This window comes from Delphinapterus leucas, chromosome 11 (genome assembly GCF_059928025.1).
Source record: "Delphinapterus leucas isolate spDelLeu-1000000601 "Yukka" chromosome 11, BTC_Dleu_Yukka2, whole genome shotgun sequence".
NCBI classification, from domain to species: domain Eukaryota; kingdom Metazoa; phylum Chordata; class Mammalia; order Artiodactyla; family Monodontidae; genus Delphinapterus; species Delphinapterus leucas.
In genome coordinates this window covers 79,559,665-79,583,914 of record NC_143139.1, presented here as the reverse complement: position 1 = coordinate 79,583,914, position 24,250 = coordinate 79,559,665, and the positions used below count along the sequence as shown (strand labels likewise).

Here is a 24,250-nt window from a genome sequence, read left to right as displayed (position 1 = left end):
TAAAATATTCTAAGTTAGATGGGTGGAAGAGTTGTGATCAAAGGACTATTTAGTTAGTGGAAAGTGTAAAAAACAGGCCTTGACATCAATTATTCTTATTTCTACATTTCAGGACTGAGGTGGTTCAGACATTGTAGTCTCTGCTTTAGACTCCTTTGGTTTCTCGTAGCAGAACCTGATTCCACCTGGTTAAGCTACATGGGAATTTATTGCCAGGATATTGGGTAATGCACAGAATGAAGGAGACCCTGAATAACTCAGCCATGCAACGTAGGAGACCAGAGAAGCTTCTGGAACATAAGTAACAGGAACTAGTGGGCAGTCTCTTCAGGATTCTGCTGATAAAACAAACGTGTTGCAAATAATTTTAGTTCTTTTGGTTTTCCAGGGAAAGAGAGTTGGATTGGCCTGTCTTGGGTCATGGAATGGGTCGAATAGCATCCACTCAAAATTCATGTCCACCCAGAATTTCAAAACATGGGAATAAGGCTTTTTACAGATGTAACTAAGGTAAGGGTAGAAATGAGGCCATACTTGATAAGGGTGGGTCCTGCATCTGATGAGAATGTCCTAATGAGAGGCAGAAAAGAAGGAGGCCCAGAGACACGGAGAAGGAGGTGAGATAGGAGTGATGTGTCTACAAGCTGAGGAACACCAAGGATTGACAACATCCACTGTAGGTTGGAAGGGAGACAGGGGACAGTTTATCCCTCAGAGCCTCCAGAAATAACCAACCCTGATGGCAGCTTGATTTTGGACTGGGGTCCTCCTAAACTGTGAGAGAGTAAGTTTTTGTTGTTTTGAGCCAGGAAGTTTGTTTTAATTTGTTTTGGTACCCTTAGGAAACAAATACAGGTCATATGTCCATTCTTTGTCCAGGAGAAGTAGGTACCTTACCTGACAACCTCACTGTAACTGTGCAGTGGGCTAAAGGGACTTCCCCAAAGCAAATCCAGTAGTGTCATCAAAAAAAAGAACATGGATGGGTGCAGAAACCACAGGTATGTCCATTACATATCATACAGTCCTATTTTCCCTGGAGGGCTGGGGGACGAGGATGGGAAATGCGCTGTCTGGTACCTGCCTCAAGTATAATGTGAAGCATATCCTCAGATTTTGCAAAGTTACAGCTAGTAATGCTACAAGTCTTTTGGAGGAGAATTGGTGGCATGGCGGGGGCTGGGGGTGAAAGATACAGAAAGGCAATGTATAGGACAAAGGCTTTGTTTATATGGTCAGGATATGATATATGATCAAATATGATAGATATGGGTCAGGAAGGAAAACTCTGAAATGAATGAAAATTTACTGCTGTATTAATTAAAAGCATCTCGGAATAATGATCCCACTTCATTCTTTGACTGGGACATTGTGACAAATGTGGGTTGATAATCAAAAGAATAAATTCTAGCCTATGTGCAGAGAAGTCACAATGGGCTAAGTGGAAATGGTCAATCTCGTATTCCATTCCCCTTAAGTTATTAGGTATCTGGTGGCCAGAGAGGTATCTTTGTGTTTATTTCCTTTGCAACTCTAAAAACAACAACAACAGCAACAAGAGCTAGTATTTATTGAGGGCTTTCTATGAGCCAAGAACCATGCCAAATGTGTCACACATGCATCATTTTATTTAATCCTCAAACAACTCAATATTGTTGATATTGCTAGTGGCTCTGATTTTGCGGTGTGGAAACGAAGGCCTAGACAGGTTCAGTAACTTGCCTAGAGTCACATACTGGTAAGTGGTGATGCTAAGATTCAAACCCCAGAGACTAAATTCTTAAGTAACTGTTTAACTGTTATGTGTACCCTCACTGTATCTATGTCATTTCATTAAAGAATTAACTACTTTTTTTGCTTGTTGCTATAATCTTTCCTTCAAAAGCCCAGAAGCCTTGCTCATGTGGCATGTCCCTTGAAAACTTTCAAATGTCAGTGGAATGAGCTAGAACTTTCTTTGTGCCACGAAGTGTACTATCTGCTAAGATAATCTCTTTCCTACTGGGAAATATGTATAATACGAACTCGTTTAGCTAGATTGAAAATCAATCATCAAGGCCACTGACGATGCTAAAAAAAATAATCAAAAGCAGTTAGCATACAAATGAAAGTGATTCCCTATAACACTATGTGGGATAAATTTCCTGAACTACACCAATAAATCAAGGTTGTGGAAGCTCAGTTATAAAGGAAGATAGATTGAACAGTTTTCCTGTTACAAACAAGCTGTTTGTACTATGTATCTATCAGCTAGTTATTCAGGTCTAATTTAAGAATGTGCAAGTAAACATGGCCAAATATATTTAAATATACTTGCACTCAAAGTTGCCAAGTAATGCTCTGCATTGACATAACTAAATTATTTCTGGAATCTTTGAAGTTCCTTTTGCGTAACTGTAATAAGAAATTCTTTGCTATAAGAAAAGTAGTTTGTAAATACCCCCCCTCCTTTTTTCCCCCATTCTTTGAGGTTAAATTTTTGTTGTTGTTTATTAATGGAGGGCTTATTGAATTCATAGGACCCACTGTTGGAGCATACTCTCTCAGTTGTGTTGAGAGACTTCCCTGCTGGTATTTTAGAGATACAGCTGAAGCCAGACAGATCAAGCTGCTTCTCATTCTTATCCCAAGAAGCTGGCTGACTGCAGGGCCTCCGGACTCTGTCAGGTACTGCAGTAATTTGTATCAGGACTTTGGGGCTTTAAATCAACAGACAGGATGCTTTTATTGACTGGCCTTAGGCTCGCTCTTCTAATCCACTCCAAACCTCTCTCGTGTTGTTCCAAGAGATCTAACCAAATGTGCTTGCCATAGCCTGCATGGGATGTTTCCCTAGGTAAGAGCTAAGAGCATGTGTTCTGGAATCTGACTGCCTGGCTTCCAGTCTTGAATTTGTCATGCCCTGGCTTGTGAATGGGGAAGTGACTTAATTTTCTATGTACCTGAGCTACCTCATCTATAATATGCATGTAATAAAGTATCTAGCTTGTATAATTGTTTTGAAGTTTAAATGGGGAAATCCAGATAGAGTCATTAACATGGATCCTGGCACATAAGGATCTTACCAAAAAAATGTTTATTAGCTAAACACAAGTCCTGGAGTTAGTGAACATTATTGATCTTACCTGGCCAGCATAATTTCCCTTCTTGCAAATTTATGTCTTGCTTTTCCATTGGGGAATCATACCTTGATTAAGCTTGGTCCATGTGGTTTGGGTGGTTGACTCGTCCTCTCTCTTATCCTCAAGTGCAGAAGTGGCCTTATGATACAGATTTGACAAATCAGCCTATTCCATTCCCTCATGGCCACAGTGACTGGGTCAAAGATGGGCTTGAGACCCAAGTGGACCAATGAAACTTTTCTTGGACTTTGGTAGAGTGTTGGGAAACAGAAGCTGATGTTGCTAAGATGCAGGATGTAAGCCTGGAGGTGCCAGGGGCCACTACGGGGACTGGGCATGCCTGAGAAGGGAAAACAGAACAGAGAGAGATGGAGTGAGAGAGACCGAGTCTTGGAAACTGGCATTCTTGACGCTAGACTTACCACTGGACTTTTAAAACACTGAGCCCAATAAATGTCATTTTGCTGAAGCCAGTTCGATTAGATTTCCAACACTTAAAACTAAGGTGACCATGTGTCCTCATTTTGGGACAGTCCTACTTTATACCTGTTCTCCCAGCATAGTTATTAATAGTGTTTTATTTCACTCTTGGAAGTGTCCTAATTGAGAGGATAAATTTAAAACTCAAAAGTCCAGACCAATACAGCCACACTGAAGAAATACCCCTGTGGAGTCCCAATTCCCAACAGCTTCTTAAATCATTCAGCACATACTGTGTTCTAACTGGAGAGAGTTCTGGTGAACACACTTGTCTCCATCTCTAATGAGGGTCTAGGGCTCCTTCTAGGTTGGCAACTGCCACTATGACTCCCTTATTCCAGCTCTGACATTTAGGCTATGGCTACTTAACAGTACCTAGGAGCCTTGCCCTGGTAGAAACAAGGTGTACTTTTCTGGTTAAGCAGTTAGCCTCACTAGTCAATCTCTCTCTCACCCTCTGTGTCTCCCTCCCCCCTCCTCCTTGAGTACTCACATGCATTGCCCACCCCCCGACATGTACACATGCAGCATTGGCCTAGATAAACACCACCAGCTCCCTTCGCTTATCCCATCACCATGTTTGCTCACTTTCCAGTTGTGCTAAAGGGCACAGATGTGTGTTGGGAGTTGGATGGGCAGACAAATAAGGTCACTAGGATCATTTTACAGGCCGTTGAAGACACATTGGATATTATTTGCCCTGTAGTAAGTTATGTTGTCTTCTTTGAATCTCTTGTTTTTCCCTGTTGATGAAGCAATACACTGAACTTGAGTCCAAGTTTCATCCTTACCAACTGTGTATATATATAACTTTATATATATATATAACTATATGTATAGCTTGTGTTTCTTTTGGAGGAGAGTGGGAGACAAAGGTTACTTATATGAACAAAAATTGTTGTCTAGGCAACATGAGTTAATACCCATTGTTAATATTTACTATTTACTCTTTGCCAGGCCTATGATTAAGTACTTTCTGTGTATCATATCACTTAATCCTCACAATAACATGCCTAGTATGTATCATTAGCTTTTACCTTTTTCAGATGAAGAAATTAAAGCAAAGAATTGGCAGAATCAGAATTCAAACCCAGGTCTGTGTGATCCTAGGTCTGTGCTTCTCCAGCTGATGTTATTCTGCTCATTTTTGTGTATGCGGATGAACACTCAACCTGAAGTCAGGAGCTCTGGTTTCCATTTCCCTCTCTGCCTTTAACCAGCTGGGTGACCTTCGGCAACTCCTGAGGTCCCATGGGCCCGATGATTTTGTGATTCTAGGTGTTTGGGTTTGGGGTCAGGAGTTCAGTTTTTCTTTAATGTTGTAAGGTCTAAATCTTCCCTTTGGTGGGGGATGCTTTTTATCAGTCACCAAGGCTTCCAGCTGCAAATCCGGAATAAAGGAGCGGGGGTGGTTGGTGACTGTGATGAAGGAGAAGAATTTCCTGCTGCCAGATATTTAGAAAATGGTGAAATTTGCATTGAAAGTATATTATTAGTAGTAGAAAATAATGATTAATGCCATTTCATGTTCTTTTCACAAGTCATATTAGGTAATGAACAATGGTAACACTATGCATGATCGCTGATCCTTGTGACATTCAAAACAGATTCAAAATTCCCATTCCACATACAGGACTCAGTTAGGCCACAATGTTAAATTCAAACTTAGGGGTCAGATTTAAAATTTAAATGCATATCTTCTTTGCATATCTTTTTTTTTTTTTTTTTTTTGCGGTACACGGGCCTCTCACTGTTGTGGCCTCTCCCGTTGCGGAGCACAGGCTCTGGACGCGCAGGCTCAGCGACCATGGCTCACGGGCCCAGCCGCTCCGTGACATGTGGGATCTTCCTGGACCGGGGCACGAACCCGTGTCCCCTGCATCGGCAGGCGGACTCTCAACCACTGCGCCACCAGAGAAGCCCTGCATATTTATTTTGACATAGCATTACAAATTGCTCACTGTAATATGAATTAAAGATGGACTTTAGTACGATGGGGGAAACATTAAAAGAAATTCTGTTTAAATTTAAATCCCCTTTTTCCCTTTTCAGATTTTCTCCCCCATATTTATCCCTCAGTGTATCTGCTGATTATCAAAAGTATTGCTGTTTAAACAGTAATTTGTTCATTTACATTTTATTGTCTTTGCTGGTAGCAACTGCCAAGAAGTAGTGTTGATATCTTGAATCACAATTAGTTCATTGTGATGTTCCTAAATGAGAGAATTTTAAAAGTACTCTGTCCTGTCTACATTTTAGTATTTACCTAATGTACGTAGTGTAGGGAGAACTGATGTCAAAAAAGGACAGAGTGGCAAATGTGCTTCTAAGTCTGTTACAATAGAGCCAGTGAAATGTGCAAAATGACAAATTAAATTTAATGTTCAGGTGCATTGCCAATTTGTTCGGGGGGTAAAAAGCACCATCCTTTGCTAACCCGATAAGAATTAATCAGATTTTAATTACATGATGTGCAACCTGGACTGTTTAGCACATTTATGCCGAGTAATCCCTGGGGCATCTCAAACCAAATAAAACTTCTGTCCTCTAAACCATGGGTTTGGTTTTGTGTTAATCATTTTTGGACCTTCTACTTTGTTTTTTTGTTTTGACAATCTCATTTCTTCTATGACACTAATAATTTCCTTTGGGTTTTTCTTTCTTACGGAAGGGAACAATTTGCTATTTTGTGTAAAGTGAAGGCAATGCCAGTCTCCGTGTCAGGACCTGAAATTGTTTTCCCTGTATTTGCAAATATCCTCCCTGTTTTCGTCTACCAGGGAAGCTCCCTGAGGTTAGGGGCGCAGTTTGTCACTACGGAGATGGAGCCTGACATTTTGGCCTCATTAACGTGGTGTTATAACAAAGCGAGTGAACCTCAAACTTAATTTAGCAAAACAACCAAGCGCATAAAAAAGGGCAGGAAAAGAAAATCAGAGGTGCTTCCAGTAAACTGTTATTATTGAACCTAAACATTTTTCTTAAAATTGCCATAAGCTTCCTAGCTCTGTGCTGGTACTTAGGAAGTTCCACTCACGGATGCTAGCAAAAAGTTTCCACACGAGACTCAGCAGATAGAAAGAAATTCCCAGTTGCATTCATTTTTGAGCTTCTTCAGTTCCTGGAGGTCCTTGTTTAGCCTTTGATAAAATCAGTCCTGAAGTAATCAATGAGAAATTGCTGGGACTGTGAATCCTGCAAAGTCAATAAATTTGTATAATAATTACACAAGCATATTAGAGAAGCATAATAATACATAGGCAAGCAAACCCCAGGAAACATGCTCTTGAAATCTTTAAAACTCAGCCAGATGTGATGAAGTTTTACATACTTTGCTCTAGTTTAGGATAATCCTGGCACTTAAGACAAAGAATATTGTAAGACTCTCCTCTAATTTATGCAAGTTAAAAAATTAACATATGTAATTCCTTTAAAAGCCCAAGTTATTAGTGAGTAGAAAAGTTTAAATTTTGAAAGAAAGGAGACCGGTTCGTCCTGGATGCAGGGTCCTATCGTCTGTCTGAAATGCCAAGTCCATTCTCTTCCCCAACACCGTTCATATAGGCAAATCCAGTAACTGCTCACGGCTGCATTCTCATGATCTGCCCCAAGATGGATGACTCCTTCTACCAGCCCATGTCACTAACCTTGTTGTTCCTCTCAACCCAAAATTGTGGTGTCATGAAGAGAAAGCTGAATTGGAAATACACTTGAGTTCTAGTTACGACTATACCAGAAGCCCTTTAAATCTCTCTCAGCCTCAGTTTCCTTATCTCTAAAATGATTACAATAATGCTGAGTATATAAGGCGAAGTGTTGGAAAAAGCGCTGTCTAAATTGTTTACATTCTGTAGTTCCTGGATAACTTCCTGATCTGGAATAACTTCATCTCTGAGTAGAGGAGTCACAGTATGTGACTGTGATGGTTAGTTTTTTGTTTTTTGTTTTTAAACATTTTTATTGGAGTATAATTGCCTTACAATGGTGTGTTAGTTTCTGCTGTATAACAAAGTGAATCAGCTATACATATACATATATCCCCATATCTCCTCCATCTTGCATCTCCCTCCCACCCTCCCTATCCCACCCCTCTAGGTGGTCACAAAGCACCGAGCTGATCTCTCTGTGCTATGTGGCTGTTTCCCACTAGCTATTTTACATTTGGTAGTGTATATATGTCCATGCCACTCTCTCACTTCGTCCCAGCTTACCCTTCCCCCTCCCCGTGTCCTCAAGTCCATTCTCTACGTCTGCGTCTTTATTCTTGTCCTGCCCCTAGGTTCTTCAGAAACCTTTTTTTTTTTTAAGGTTCCATATATATGTGTTAGCATACGATATTTGTTTTTCTCTTTCTGACTTACTTCACTCTGTATGACAGTCTCTAGGTCCATCCACCTCGCTACAAATAACTCAGTTTCGTTTCTTTTTATGGCTGAGTAGTATTCCATTATATACATGTGCCACATCTTCTTTATCCATTCAGCTGTTGATGGACACTTAGGTTGCTTCCAAGTCCTGCCTATTGTAAATAGAGCTGCAGTGAACATTGTGGTACATGACTCTTTTTGAATTATGCTTTTCTCAGGGTATATGCCCAGTAGTGGGATTGCTGGGTCGTATGGAAGTTCTATTATTAGTTTTTTAAGGAACCTCCATACTGTTCTCCATAGTGGCTGTATCGATTTACATTCCCACCAAGAGTGCAAGAGGGTTCCCTTTTCTCCACACCCTCTCCAGCATTTATTGTTTGTAGATATTTTGACGATGGCGATTCAGACTGGTGTGAGGTGATACCCCGTTGTAGTTTTGATTTGCATTTCTCAAATGATTAGTGATGTCGAGCATCCTTTCGTGTGTTTGTTGGCAATCTGTATATCTTCTTTGGAGAAATGTCTCTTTAGATCTTCTGCCCATTTTTGGATTGGTTTGTTTGTTTTTTTGATATTGAGCTGCCAGAGCTTCTTGTATATCTTGGAGATTAATCCTTTGTCAGTTGCTTCGTTTGCAAATATTTTCATCCATTCTGAGGGTTGTCTTTTCATCTTGGTTATGGTTTCCTTTGCTGTGCAAAAGCTTTTAAGTTTCATTAGGTCTCATTTTTCATTTTAGTTTTTATTGCCATTTCTCTAGGAGGCGGGTCAGAAAGGATCTTGCTGTGATTTATGTCATAGAGTGTTCTTCCTATGTTTTCCTCTAAGAATTTTATAGTGTCTGGTCTTACATTTAGATCTTTAAACCATTTTGAGTTTACTTTTGTGTATGGTGTTAGGGAATGTTCTAATTTCATTCTTTTCCATGTAGCTGTCCAGCTTTCCCAGTACCACTCGTTGAAGAGGCTGTCTTTCCTCCATTGTATATTCTTGCCTCCTTTATCAAAGATAAGGTGACCATATATGCGTGGGTCTGTCTCTGGGCTTTCTATCCTGTTCCATTGATCTGTATTTCTGTTTTTGTTCCAGTACCATACTGTCTTGATTACTGTAGCTTTGTAGTGTAGTCTGAAGTCCAGGAGCCTGATTCCTCCAGCTCCATTTTTCTTTCTCAAGATTGCGTTGGCTATTCAGGGTCTTTTGTGTTTCCATACAAATTGTGAAATTTTTTGTTCTAGTTCTGTGAAAAATGCCTGTGGTAGTTTGATAGGGATTGCATTGAATCTGTAGATTGCTTTGGGTAGTATAGTCATTTTCACAATGTTGATTCTTCCAATCCAAGAGCATGCTTTATCTCTCCATCTGTTTGAATCATCTTTAATTTCTATCATCAGTGTCATAGTCTTCTGCATACAGGTCTGTTGTCTCCTTAGGTAGGTTTATTCCTAGGTATTTTATTCTTTTTGTTGCAATGGTAAGTGGGAGTGTTTCCTTAATTTCTCTTTCAGATTTCTCATCATTAGTGTATAGGAATGCAAGGGATTTCTGTGCATTAATTTTGTATCCTGCTACTTTACCAAATTCATTGATTAGCTCTTGTAGTTTTCTGGTAGCCTCTTCAGGATTCTCTATGTATAGTATCATGTCCTCTGCAAACAGTGACAGCTTTACTTCTTCTTTTCCTGTTTGGATTCCTTTTATTTCTTTTTCTTCTCTGATTGCTGTGACTAAAACTTCCAAAACTATGTTGAATAATAGTGGTTACAGTGGACAACCTTGTCCTGTTCCTGATCTTAGAGGAAATGGTTTCAGTTTGTCACCATTGAGAATGATGTTGGTTGTGGGTTTGACATGTATGACCTTTATTATGTTGAAGTAAGTTCCTTCGATGTCTACTTTCTGGAGGGTTTTTATCATAAATCGGTGTTGAATTTTGTCGAAAGCTTTTTCTGCATCTATTGTGATGATCATATGATTTTTATCCTTCAATTGTTTAATGTGGTGTATCACTCTGATTGATTTGCGTATATTGAAGCATCCTTGCTTTCTGGGGATAAACCCCACTTGGTCATGGTGTATGATCCTTTTAATGTGCTGTTGGATTCTGTTTGCTAATATTTTTTTGAGGATTTTTGTATCTATGTTCATCAGTGCTATTGGCCTGTAGTTTTCTCTCTTTGTGACATCTTTGTTTGGATTTGGTATCAGGGTGATGGTGGCCTTCTACAATGAGTTTGCGAGTGTTCCTCCCTCTGCTATATTTTGGAAGAGTTTGAGAAGGATAGGTGTTAGCTCTTCTCTAAATGTTTGATAGAATTCTCCTGTGAAGCCATCTGGTCCAGGACGTTTGTTTGTTGGAAGAATTTTTTTTTTTTTTTTTTTTTGTGGTACGTGGGCCTTTCACTGTTGTGGCCTCTCCTGTTGTGGAGCACAGGCTCCGGACACGCAGGTTCAGCAGCCATGTCTCACGGGCCAAGCCGCTCCGCGGCATGTGGGATCTTCCCGGACCGGGGCACAAACCCGTGTCCCCTGCATCGGCAGACGGACTCTCAACCACTGTGCCACCAGGGAAGCCCTTGTTGGAAGATTTTTAATCACAGTTTCAATTTCAGTGCTTGTGATTGGTCTGTTTATATTTTCTATCTCTTCCTGGTTCAGTCTCGGAAGGTTGTGCTTTTCCAAGAATTTGTCCATTACTTCCAGGTTGTCCATTTTATTGGCATATAGTTGCTTGTAGTAATCTCTCATTATCCTTTGTACTTCTGCATTGTCAGTTGTTACTTCTCCTTTTTCCTTTCTAATTATATTGATTTGAGTCTTCTCCCTTTTTTTCTTGATGAGTCTGGCTAATGGTTTATCAATTTTGTTTATCTTCTCAAAGAACAAGCTTTTAGTTTTATTGATCTTTGCTATTGTTTTCTTCATTTATTTTTCATTTATTTCTGATCTGATCTTTAAGATTTCTTTCCTTCTGATAACTTAGGGGTTGTTTTGTTCTTCTTTCTCTAATTTCTTTAGGTGTAAGGTTAGGTTGTTTGAGATGTTTCTTGTTTCTTGAGGTAGGATTGTATTGCTCTAAACTTCCCTCTTAGAACTGCTTTTGCTGCATCCCATAGGTTTTGGGTCATCGTGTTTTCATTGTCATTTGTTTCTAGGTATCTTTTTATTTCCTCTTTGATTTCTGAAGTCATCTCTTGGTTATTTAGTAGTATATTGTTTAGCCTCCATGTGTTTGTGTTTTTTACAGTTTTTTCCTGTAATTGATATCTAGTCTCATAGCGTTGTGGTTGGGAAAGATACTTGATATGATTTCAATTTTATTAAATTCACCAAGGTTTGATTTGTGACCCATGATATGATCTATCCTGGAGAATATTCCATGAGCACTTGAGAAGAGAGTGTATTCTGTTGTTTTTAGATGGAATGTCCTATAAATATCAATTAAGTCCATCTTGTTTAATGTATCATTTAAAGCTTGTGTTTCCTTATTTATTTTCATTTTGGATGATCTGTCCATTGGTGAAAGCAGGGTGTTACAGTCCCCTACTATGATTGTGTTACAGTCAATTTCCCCTTTTATGGCTGTTAGCATTTGCCTTATGTATTGAGGTGCTCCTATGTTGGGTGCATAGAGATTTACAATTGTTATATCTTCTACTTGGATTGATCCCTTGATCATTATGTAGTGTCCTTTTATGTCTCTTGTAATAGTCTTTATTTTAAAGTCTATTTTGTCTGATATGAGAATTGCTACTCCAGCTTTCTTTTGATTTCCATTTGCATGGAATATCTTTTTCTATCCCCTCACTTTCAGTCTGTATGTGTCCCTAGGTCTGAAGTGGGTCTCTTTTAGACGGCATATGTGCATGTCTTGTCTTTGTATCCATTCAGCCAGTCTGTGTCTTTTGGCTGAAGTATTTAATCCATTTACATTTAAGGAAGTTATCGATATGTATGTTCTTATTACCATTTTTTTTGGTGGTACGCGGGCCTCTCACTGCTGTGGCCTCTCCCACTGCGGAGCACAGGCTCTGGATGCACAGGCTCAGCGGCCATGGCTCACGGACCCAGGCGCTCCATGGCACGTGGGATCCTCCTGGACCGGGGCACAAACCCGCGTCCCCTGCATCGGCAGGCTGACTCTCAACCACTGTGCCACCAGGGAAGCCCCCTATTACCATTTTCTTAATTTTTTTGGGTTTGTTATTGTAAGTTTTTTCCTTCTCTTGTGTTTCCTGCCTAGAGAAGTTCCTTTCACATTTGTTGTAAAGCTGGTTTGGTGGTGCTGAATTCTCTTAGCCTTTGCTTGACTGTAAAGGTTTTAATTTCTCCATCAAATCTGAATGTGATCCTTGCCAGGTAGAGAAATCTTGGTTGTAGGTTATTCTGTTTCATCACTTTAAATATGTCCTGCCACTCCCTTCTGGCTTGCAGAGTTTCTGCTGAAAGATCAGCTGTTAACCTTATGGGGATTCCCTTGTATATTATTTGTTGCTTTTCCGTTGCTGCTTTTAATATTTTTTCTTTGTATTTAATTTTTGATAGTTTGATCAATATGTGTCTTGGCGTGTTTCTCCTTGGATTTATCCTGTATGGGACTCTCTGCACTTCCTGGACTTGACTATTTCCTTTCCCTTGTTAGGGAAGTTTTCAATTATAATCTCTTCAAATATTTTCTCAGTGCCTTTCTTTTTCTCTTCTTCTTCTGGGACCCCTATAATTCAAATGTTGATGCTTTAAGGTTGTCCCAGAGGTCTCTGAAACTGTCCTCAATTCTTTTCATTCTTTTTTCTTTACTCTGCTCTGAGGTAGTTATTTCCACTCTTTTATCTTCCAGGTCCCTTATCCATTCTTCTGACTCAGTTATGCTGCTGTTGATTCCTTCTAGAGATTTTAAATTTCATTTATTGTGTTGTTCATCATTTGTTTGCTCTTTAGTTCTTCTAGGTCCTTGTTTAACATTTCTTGCATTTTCTCCCTTCTATTTCCAAGATTTTGGATCATCTTTACTATTATTACTCTGAATTCTTTTCCAGGTAGACTGCCTATTTCCTCTTCATTTGTTTGGTCTGGTGGGTTTTTACCTTGCTCCTTCATCTGCTGTGTGTTTTTGTGTCTTCTCATTTTGCTTAACTTACTGTGTTTGGGGTCTCCTTTTTGCAGGCCGCAGGTTCGTATTTCCCATTGTTTTTGGTGTCTGCCAACAGTGGCTAAAGTTGTTTCAGTGGGTTGTGTAGGCTTCCTGCTTGAGGGGAATGGTACCTGTGTTCTGGTGGATGAGGCTGGATCTTGTCTTTCTGGTGGGCAGGACCGTGTCCAGTGGTTTGTTTTGGGGTGTGTGTGACCTTATTATGATTTTAGGCAGCCTCTCTGCTAATGGGTGGGGTTGTGTTCCTGTCTTGTTAGTTGTTTGGCATGCGGTGGCCAGCACTGGAGCTTGCTGTTCGTTGAGTGGAGCTGGGTCTTAGCGTTGAGATGGAGATCTCTGGGAGAACTTTCGCCGTTTGATATTACGTGGAGCCGGGACGTCTCTGGTAGACCAATGTCCTGAACTCGGCTCTCACACCTCATAGGCACAGGCGTGATACCCAGCTGGAGTACCAAGACCCTGTCAGCCAGATGGCTTTTCTCTTTTCCAGTCTGTTTTGGACTCAGCCAGTGAAGGATGGATGATTCTCAGTGCACAGATGAAGGACACACACTTTGCCCTTAGGGTCTAAGGCCCCTGTCTTCTGTCCCTATAAGTTCTAGATCACCAGCTCATTATGCAAGGTAAAACTCAGGAACAGCCAGGTGGGAGAGATGCAGAGGGCAAAGTATGGGGAGAGGGCTTGGAGCTCCCATGCCCTTTCCAGCCTGCCATTCTCCCCAAATCTCTGCGTGTTTGCCAACCCGGAAATTCACTGAACTCCCTCCTTTTTTGGGTTTTTCTGGATGCTTTGCCTTCTTTATTTTGACTTAGGAAAAGGCACAGAGAGCATCATAGCCCCTTCGGAGGCTTTGCTTCCACAGCTGTGGAGATGGCTTCATTGGCTTCATTCTTAGGCAGTCAGGACCAAGCACCATGTGAACAGACATCCTTTGTGCAGCTCTGGAAGAAAGGACTGCCATAGGTATTTGTAATGGCGGGGAATGCCAGCATGGGCAGATCTTCAAAGAGAATTGGAAAGTACCAATACATATTGCAAACAAAAATAGAGGAATAAAACAGTTTGGTACTAGAACCATGTAAGTTCTAAACTGTACTTTATTATAGTTAAAAATTTTTCCCTTCAAAGTTTAATTTTATTTTTAAAGTAATAGAGCAATTCTGCATAAATTGCTTTATGGAATGATTTTGTCAAATTCTTGAATGTGAGAAGGTAGACTGTAGATCTAGTGCTGTTATAATGGGTAATATTGCTGCCTGTGGTCTGTAAGCAAGCTACAGATTCCTAGGGCTTAGTAAAGGAAAGAGGAGACAGCACAGACCCAAAGTACCTAAACCTACACAAAATGGTAATAAAAGACAAAGGTTGGAATTAGTTATTGTATTACCTTTGATCTTTAGAAGGTTTCTTCCACTTAAAACAGTCCTCTCAATGCTGGATATTAGCTTTATTTCTTCTGTTTTTGAATTCCAAATGATATTTTTGGAGTGAATAGTTATTTTCCATGGAATTTTAAAGACTTTTCTTATGTACCAAGTAAGGCTTAAATTTTAGAAATCTGCTTTTGAAGCCAGAATTCTTTAGAAAAGCCAAAAGCTTTTGAATAGAGTTTTTGATAGGCAATTCTTATTCTTTGAGCAACTAACGGCTACTTTATTCAGGCTATATATGAAAATTAAATTTCAAAATCCGAACCTTCCTCCCCCACACAATAATTGTTTTCTGTGGTGCTCCAGTTGGGCTCATTCCTCAAGCCCCCCTCCAATGATTTGATAACACCTAATTATCTGAACTAAAATAAAATCTACTTGAAATACCTAGAGTGGTTTCCATTTTCTGCACAAACCCTGACGAATAGTGAGTATATGAGCATAATATAGCAGGGTATAGAAAGAGGAGGCTAGATATTTAAGACAGACTTGTCTTGATTTTCAGTTTTGCCTAGGGCCACTGTGTTTACCTTCCATCAAATGGGGACAATTTAAAACTATGTGTGCAAAACATTTGAGATAGGCATGCATACAGCTCACCCAGAACAACATTCTTAAGTGAACCATTGCAAGTGTACATCTACAGACCCAGATGACATTAGTCTTTAGTTTCTGCCCTGCAGAATAATTGAAATTAAGTTTTGCCCTGTAGGATTCTCCAGCCTGTGAGAGAGACTAGCAGCATGCAGACAACTCCAGGCTATTTTAGCAGTCGCTTTGCTGGAACTGGGGTGGTGTAGGGCATCTGTTTATTAAAGAACAGATTGTAAGGCTGGTCAAGGTGGATAACCAGGCCTCAGTAGACAAAACTGGCTGATGGGGTGCCCACTTATATCATACCATATTTATTCTTCCAGAAGCTGTTCAGTCAGTTAAAGAGGATGACCTTCAATGGTATAAATGAGGACTATTTGGCGGGGCGGGTGTCAAGAGTATGCTAGCAGCTATGATCTCTTGCTAAAACAAATTATTTTATTTACTTGTTTGCTTTTATTCCATCCTTCATCATGTAAATGTAGGCTTCTTGATAGGGACCTTATATGTCGTGTTCACTGCTCTATCCTTAATAAATAATATGTTTTTATCTATTCAAATCGTTCAAGAACCAAATATTGAATATGCACTATGACCCAGGTCCTGGGCTGGGCCCTGGGGATATAGCAGTAAAAAGACTTGGCTTCATAGGTTTATTGGTAGTAATAGGAAGGTAAAATCATTAGCGAGGCATCTTTTCTGAAGTTGGGCTTTGAAAATTAAAAAAATAGTCACCATCTTTTTATTGCGTACAATGTGTAGTAACACTGTTGGAGACTGATAGGGTGCCAGATATGGCTTTTATTTTACCTGTTAAAGGAGATTTATAGACAGCTCAGAGAGGCTCAACAGCTAAACATTTTGATTTTAGTCTAATTGGAAAAGAGAATTTAATTTTACTGACAATTATAGGGGAATAAAGAATGCACTTAAATTGAAATTAAAAAGTAAAATAGTAAGCTAGTTTAGTTTATTGTGATACTGTAGTTTTTCCCTGATAATTTGTATTACATGGTCATATTCACAATCTCATAGAATACATTAAATTCTGTGGTTTATTATAATAAGGATATTATACTATGTAAATTGATAGATAGCTTTAAAAGAAAAACACTTTTTTTTTTGGTAAGTGAAAAGATTGAGCTCTTTACCTTGAAAGGGATTTAAAAATTAGGTCACCTTGTTCATTTTCTTCACATTATGGAATACAGGTCATTGAAGTCTAGCTTTGTTTAGCTTTCCTTGCTCCATTTTTGACAAAGTGATAAAGAACCTAATTGCTAACCTACTCAGCTAACAAAGATGGGGGGAATCACCTTCTCAAAAATGGAAAAGTACCATTTCAAATGTATTAAGGGCCCATCAAATTCTGGACTTGAAATATATCCCACTTAGCGCCTGGGTGAGGAAGTGTGTGTTGAGGAGAGCATAGCTCCCGATTAGCTCCCTCGCCTGGGTTTTGGGAGTTAAAGACCTCTGTGCTATGCTTGGCTTCCCGTTTCTTGGAAAATTGCTCGTTGAGAGCAGGGACAATGTCTCTGAAGCACACATTATATATTTTCTGAATAAATGAAGAAAGCTTGGCAGCATCAACTGGTGTGGGGATCCTGATCTTTCTGAGCCTATATTTCTACCTGTCTGTACCTAAATTTCACATGTGTGTGATCAGGGGCAACTTACTTAACTTTTCGCAGCATCAGTTTCCCCATTTGTAAAGTGGATATTCTCAAATTATCTCCTTCATAGGACTGGAATAAATAGGATTGAATAAATGAGATAATCTGTGAGAAGGAGTTAGCACAGGGTCTGATACATCATGAACACTCATTATTGTGAATACTGAATGTCACCCATTATTGCTATTATTAAAGGTGCATTTCCACATTCAGAGACAGGTACTGACATTCCGAGAGACTGACTTCATCATGGCCACACAGAGCCAGAACTAGGACTCACTTCATATGTCTACTAGCCCAGTTTACCTTCTATTATATAGATGCCAACAGTTCTGAAAGTGTTTTCTCAAAATCCTAATATTGTTTATGTTAATACGATGGAGAGGTCCTAGAAATTTCATTGATCCAGCATCCAAACCACGAATCCCAGCAGTTCTCTATTACCCAGAAGGAATAAAAATTCTTCATCAGATTGAGCTAATGTTTTGACTCTGTAAACATGGTCCCTTCACTCTTAATCAGCTTCACCTCAGTGAATGCTGAATACATCTCTTAATTATTAGAAGAAAATTCTTTATGCTGCTTTCTCTGTTCCCCACCTCGTCCCTGGTGAATTTCTACTTCGGCCATCTTTCTCCATGTCTCTTCCTTCTCTGGTCCTTTAAAACTTGGTGTTTCTCAGATTTCCCTTCTTTTCTTGTGATCTGTGCTCCCCTTGATTGATCTGATAGATTTTTCTAGGTTTAAGTAGTTGGTTACATCCAAATCTACATCTCTAGCTCTGACTCTTGCCCCTCTCGCCCTAGGCTGGATTATTCAGCTATCTACCCTATTATTACTTGGATGTCTGTGGCAGAAATGGCTAGATGCTTACCCTACCCTGTTCTTTCTGGGCACACAGGAAGACTATAATTGCTAGCCTCTCCTGCATTTAGTTTGGGAATGAGCCCTAGCTTATGGATTGATATGAACGGAAACGATATGCACCAATCCCTCACTTTCCTATCCTCATGCCTGGAAGCAAAGTTCTCCAAGATGGCAGAGTCACAATATGGGAGGAGCCTGGATTCCTGAGTCACTCCTTGAAGGGGAGCTTCCTAGGAGAACTGCCCAAATTGCAATAGGCTGTAATAAGAGCAAGGAATAAAAGTTTGTTAAGCCACTGAGATTTTCGGGCTATTTGTTGCCACAGTAGAGCTTGATCTTTATTAATACAGTGTCCCTTAGGCACCTTGAGTTCTGCAGGTAGTCAATTTTCCACCTCAGTTGATGGCACCGTCCTCTATTCAGTCACCCAACTCATAGCCCATAGTTCTCAACTGAATCCAGTTAATAACCAACTCCTGCAGATTTTAACTCCCATATTTTTTCTTGGAATTATCTTTTTAAAAAAACCATTACCCTAATTGAGGCTCTTGCTATTTCTTACCTGCCTGTTGATTTTAAATTTGAATGAATTTAAAACAAGCCAGGAATCCTCCTATTAGAATAGTTGGTCATTATTAAAAGGCATTCTCAGCAGGGAACATAAGAGAATGTGGTGACAATAAAACAGTGCAGTACAGTTGATGTCTGGAAATAAGTAAATCTCTACATAACTGATGAAGGAAGTGCGGACCTCCCTGCCCTTTGCTCTGTGCTGATGATGCTCGTATACAAAGAAAAAAAGACCCCATGTGATGCACAGATGCACAAGTGAGGCTTAATGCAATTAACCATGGACACCTGGATACTTCCTACCTACCGTCTTCTACTTTATCTTTTCATCCACTCACACATGCTTTTGATAAAGGGTCATGATGCCAGCTGCTTACTGGGCGCAGATCAAAACTGGAGCAATAGTCTGGCAGGGGTCTTCTTGCTAAGCTTAACCCTACCTGGGAGAGTCAGTTAGCTCAAAACACTTCTAATCACCTGTGATCCCTCCTTATGTCTCCTACAGAGTGTGGGACTGTAGTTGACAGCTCCCAGGCTCCCCTGTCCATTTAGTGATGCTCTCTTTATAAAAGCACCTCTTGATTTATCAGCCTATAGTCCCTCTCCCATGAAAAGGGAGCCCCTTTTCAATCATGCCAGTCCTGTTTAGAAGCCCTTCCTATACTGGCATTAAGCAGTGGTCCTGCATGTTCTTAATTTCTGTGGCAGCTCTCCCTCTTCCAAACCTCAGGTGCATTACCTCTGAATATTGAAAAAAATTAAAATAAGTCTGTGTTTAAAAATAGGGTTCTCCTTTAAATAATTGTTCAGCAGTCCCTAGTTCTGGTCTTCCTTGTAGAATAAAAAGATCTTATTGACTCTATTTACAATAGCCAGGACATGGAAGCAACCTAAGTGTCCATCGACAGATGAATGGATAAAGAAGATGTGGCACATATATACAATGGAATATTACTCAACCATAAAAAGAAATGAAACAGTTATTTGTAGTGAGGTGGATGGACCTAGAGACTGTCATACAGAGTGAAGTAAGTCAGAAAGAGAAAAACAAATACCGTATGCTAACACATATATATGGAATCTAAAAAAAAAAAAGGTTTCTGAAGAACCTAGGGGCAGGACAGGAATAAAGACACAGACATAGAGAATGGACTTGAGGACCCGGGGAGGGGGAAGGGTAAGCTGGGACAAAGTGAGAGAGTGGCATGGACATATATACACTACCAAATGTAAAATAGCTAGCTAGTGGGAAGCAGCCGCATTGCACAGGGAGATCAGCTTGGTGCTTTGTGACCACCTAGAGGGGTGGGATAGGGAGAGTGGGAGGGAGGGAGACGCAAGAGGGAGTAGATATGGGGATATATGTATGTGTATAGCTGATTCACTTTGTTATACAGCAGAAACTAACATGCCTTGTAAAGCAATTATGCTCCAATAAAGATGTTAAAAAAAAAAAGATCTTACTGAAACCTGGAATGGCAGCAAGGAACATAGCAATTTTGACGTCTTTGGACATATTTGTGCTGGGTTTTATAGGAAAGTTTGTGACTATTAGAGAGCTGTACCAAAATGCAGTGACTAAATTTGCCCTGCCCTGCTCAAGAAGGCATTTGGGAAATATCTCTGCACCTACAACTATTTCCCATATAAGTATGAAATCGGCCACACTAGTCATTCTTACTGCCGACCTTCTTCTTCTGGACCTTTTTCACCTTGCTTGTTTCCTAACTCAAACCTGGACCTTAACCTGGTCCCTGTTTCAGGCTTACAGTTTCATTATGCTGTCCCCTTCTCCTTTCTCCAGAATCCTGGCCACACCCAACAGACAGTGACGCCATCTACACTTCCATGGGAATGACAGCTACTCTGTTGTCTTTTCTAAGAGTATTTCCCTTTAACACACCATTACCAATTGTAAAATGAAAGATTTTGCTTCTATTAGAGGAATTTAAAGTGAACTTGAGTATAAGGATGCGAGGACATTTTTAAGAAGAATTGTTTTCTCTGAAATCCTTCCCTAACTCATAACTGTGCTGGCGGACATTCTCCATCTGGTTTGAGGCGGGCCCCATTAGCATCTCATTATCTGTCATAGGGAAATAGGTACTGTGCTATCTTTCATCTCCTATAAAAGTATTCCCTCTATGTAAAAAGAACAAAGACTTAAAAAGTGAGAACATAAATGGAGAAGCATTTCTCTGTTTTCTTCTTCTCTACAGTGCATACAGCCAGGTCATTTCCTAACTCTGTAGCTTTGCACACACCATTCCCATGTCAGAAATGCCTCTCTTCCTACCCTCCCATCCATCCTTTAAGAGGTGCTCCCCCCATGAGGTTCTCCGTGGTCCCTCCAACTGGATTTACTTATTTTCTCTGTTTATATCTTGGCTATAGCATTTTGCAACATTTTGCATTTTTGTAATCTATAGCACACTCAGGCACAGAAAAGTCTTGACCCTTTGCAAATACAGTGCAGTGTGTTACTTGTGAGATTTTATAAGCTCTGAGCATTAAAATCTTGATCATTGCAGTCAGGTGGGATCCACCCAGTTTAGAATTACATGTATATGACAATATCTAAAAAGCGCTCTTTATCTTAGGAATTTATCGAGATAATAAAATGTTAGCTGCCTTGAAGCAACGTGGGGTATAAATAAGTAAAAAATAACTGAACCCATACTATGCAATGAGAACTACATGTAGTTACTAGACAAAATTATTTATAAAGAAGGAATTATACATTATACATGGGGGGATTCTGATGTTGGTCAGTTTTCTCCTCATTAAAGAACTGATAACCTACTCAGCAGTGTGGCCAACAGAAAGTTTTCTGTTCTGTGCTGGATATTTTTTTTCCCCTCTTTGTATCCTCCAAGTTCTACCAGCTCCTGGATTCTTTCTGTGTGTCCCTTGTTGTTTTGATCCCACATTTGCAGTAAAATGTTGCTTTCTTCTATCAGAGCCCTTAATGTTATTTGCAGAAAACCCATAGTCCTTGATTTTTCATTTGTTCTTATGTTCTACAAAATCACCTTACTTTTCCCTTTCTGTACTTTGTTTTTCTGCAGAGGTGGGAAGTCTTCCTGCCATGTCCTTGTATTGCAAGAGTAACTTCTTAGATCAACTATACTTCAGTTAAAAAAAGAGTAACTTCTTGAATGGGATCTGAGCTAAAACTAGATTCTCTGTTGGGGCACTGACATGGTAGAGACACCCCCGCTTCTTATCATTCGTCAGGAGACATGGAGGTGCAGCCTCTAGGAGTGTTACTCCTTAGTCACTCCGTACCCAGCCAACCTCTTGCGGAGCCTATCTCATGATAGTATTTGTGTCTGTGCTTTATCTGCTCTACTAGACTGTAACCTCTTGATGTCTAGACTGTAACCTCTTGATGTCAACAAGACTGTAACCTCTCGTGCCTTATCTGCTCTACTAGACTGTAACCTCTTGATGTCAAATTGTATCTCATTCAATTTGTACCCCCCAGGGCTCCAAACAGTCTTGCATAGGGTGGGTGCTCATGAAATGTTTAATGAATTGAATTGCATTAGCTGTTACTCTAAGTACACAAAAAGGGGTGCTAGATCTCTGAAGAGCCTAAATTCACCTCATGGGGTTACATGGAGATACTGTCAGACTTAGTTTATACACACAAGCTCTCCATGGGTAAAGTTAATGCCAATTAATGATGAGCTTCTGCAATGGAGAGAAAACACATTTTTACCTAAAGGCTGATCAGTTTCTTTTCTGCTGTGTATCTCAATGATCATAAAGCAAGAAGACCCCTGGGACTCTGTTCTATTTAGGCAAAGGCAGGTGTGCTGGGAAGCTTTGTATTTGCACACAAACACAGAAAGCAGGGCTTATTTTTGCAATTACTTGTGAAAGCTGCCCATGTTTTCCAGAATGTAAATTAGGACTTGAAGGAAAACATCTAATTGCATTTCGCTCCAACTAATTGCCAACTCAAAAGTTTAGATCAGTGTGTATACCATACTTAACTTTTGTGTTGTTTTCATTACTAACACACTTAGCTCAGTAGAATGAAAAATAATGAGCCAGAATTAAAAAGGCTTGAGGGTTGCCCCATTAAGAAAATGCTTTGGGTGGTAAGGAAACTTGCAGGAATGCGGCAAAGCCATGGCTAAAATTCCAGGCCAAGATTGCCTGGGGATTGTGCTTCTCTGTTGGTTTGCTGATAAAGGTTAGATAGAGAGAAAAAAAATAGAGATGGCATTTGGAGTCATTGCATGTATTCTGCCACAAGGAGGGGCCGTGGTTACAACCACCGATGTGTCCTTGACTTGTATTAAACTAGTAGCCTTTCCTGCATGAAAAACAAAACCTACTTACAAGAGCTTTTTAAAAATGTGCTACACATCCGGAAAGAATGGTATGGTCTTTTCTGAGTAATATAAACATGCTGTGATATCCTTATGTTATTAAATGAACATTACAAAGCATGACAGAATCACAACCACACAAAAAAAATAAGGACAAGTTACAATGTTGATGGGAAAATAAAAAGGGAGAAGCCTTTTCACATGTTGTCACGAAAGCATAACTGGCCGCCTCAGAATTCTCCTGTTTTCTCAGCAAGAGTTATTCTCCAAAGGACACAATAAACTTTTTGTCCTTCTAAACACAGAAGTCAAAAAAATGTATCCTTGAAGCTCAATTTAGCAGCAACGAGTTTGCACCCGCTGGGGAGACTTTATTCAGAAATGGTTAGTTCCTGGGTTTCTAAATGAAGGATCAGAAAGGAGACGGGATGCATCTTGGAAAAACATATGAATTAAATAATATGCTCCCACCACAGCATCCCTCTGTACACATCCTCTGCCATTCTTTAGTGAGTAGTTTAATGCCAGGCACGGTGCTAGATGCAGCAGCTACCCCAGAGGTGATGCTCAGTGAAATACCTACTGTTGTTGAGTTTCTAGACAGGTGGGGAGCAGATATTTAAAAAACAGAGATGTAAGTAGATATATACTAATAAACTATGTGAAGTGCCATGAAGGAAAAAGAACAGGAATTGATGAAGACCCCGAATGTTGCACCTCATTGAATCAGGAAAGCTCAGCAAAGTCTCTCCTAAGAAATGACATTTAAGCTGAAACCTAGAGGGTGAGTAAGATTTAGCCAAAGCAGGGGGAATAGATATTTCCAGACAGATGGAAGGACTGGTGTGAAGGCCCTGCAGTTTGACACATTAGAGGGACTTGGAAGGCAGCACTTAGGATTGGGTCTTGGTGACTGAGGAGGAGAATGGCTTGAAGTGCAACTGGGAAGATTGTAGAGGCAGGACCACACAGGGCCCTGTAGACCATGCTAAGGGATTTAGTTGTTATCCTGGAAGCAATAGGAAGTTACTGAAGGTTAGAGGTGATGAAGATCAATTTATAAAGATCTCTTTGTAGAGAAAGGATGGGAGAGAGGCAAAAGTAAAAGCCAGGAGACCAGTTGGGAGGAAATTACCATGGGGTTAGTGATTTACCTGTTCATCATTTACCTGTTCATTCTCAAATCCATTCTCCACCCTTCCCTTGCAAAACAAAGTCTATTTCCCAAACTCTCTGGCCAACTACCTTTTGGGTGGGCTGAACCAATGGAAGACAGTGGAAAGAGATGGCAGAACTAGAGGAAGGGAGAACCCAGGATATTTCCTCTTGTCTCTTTCTTCTTTGTGGTGCATCCCTAGCAATGTTAGTCATTTTGGTGTCAGCTGTTCTGCCCCCTGGACAGTCCCATTGTTTGTGGGCCCAGATCCTGCAGGACACTGTTCTTCATGGTTCGTGTTTCTACCTGGCTTCTCTAGTTCTTAAACTTTAGCAGTGCCATCTCTTCCCTCAGTTCCTCCAGTCCTGGAGGGAATAGTGGCTACCTGATGTCACTAATCTCCGGGTTGCATCATCATACCCCGTTTGGCTTTTCAGCTCTTCTAACACCTTTCTAACTAGCACCCTATATTAAATTCCCTCTAATCAGAGC

General features: G+C 40.1%; 1 protein-coding gene across 2 annotated transcripts in view; it reads left to right on the top strand.

Moving 5' to 3' along the window:
• LOC111168723 (uncharacterized) overlaps positions 1–24,250 on the top strand; it is a 567,745-nt gene that overhangs the window by 282,032 nt on the left and 261,463 nt on the right. Inside the window, exon 5 of one of the 2 annotated variants that reach the window (XM_089920017.1) lies at positions 2,520–8,177. The exons of the other annotated variant lie outside the window; for it this stretch is intronic. The gene's annotated coding sequence lies outside the window, so the exon portion shown is untranslated. Of the gene's footprint in view, positions 1–2,519; positions 8,178–24,250 lie in introns of those variants that run through there. 2 annotated transcript variants of the gene reach the window in all.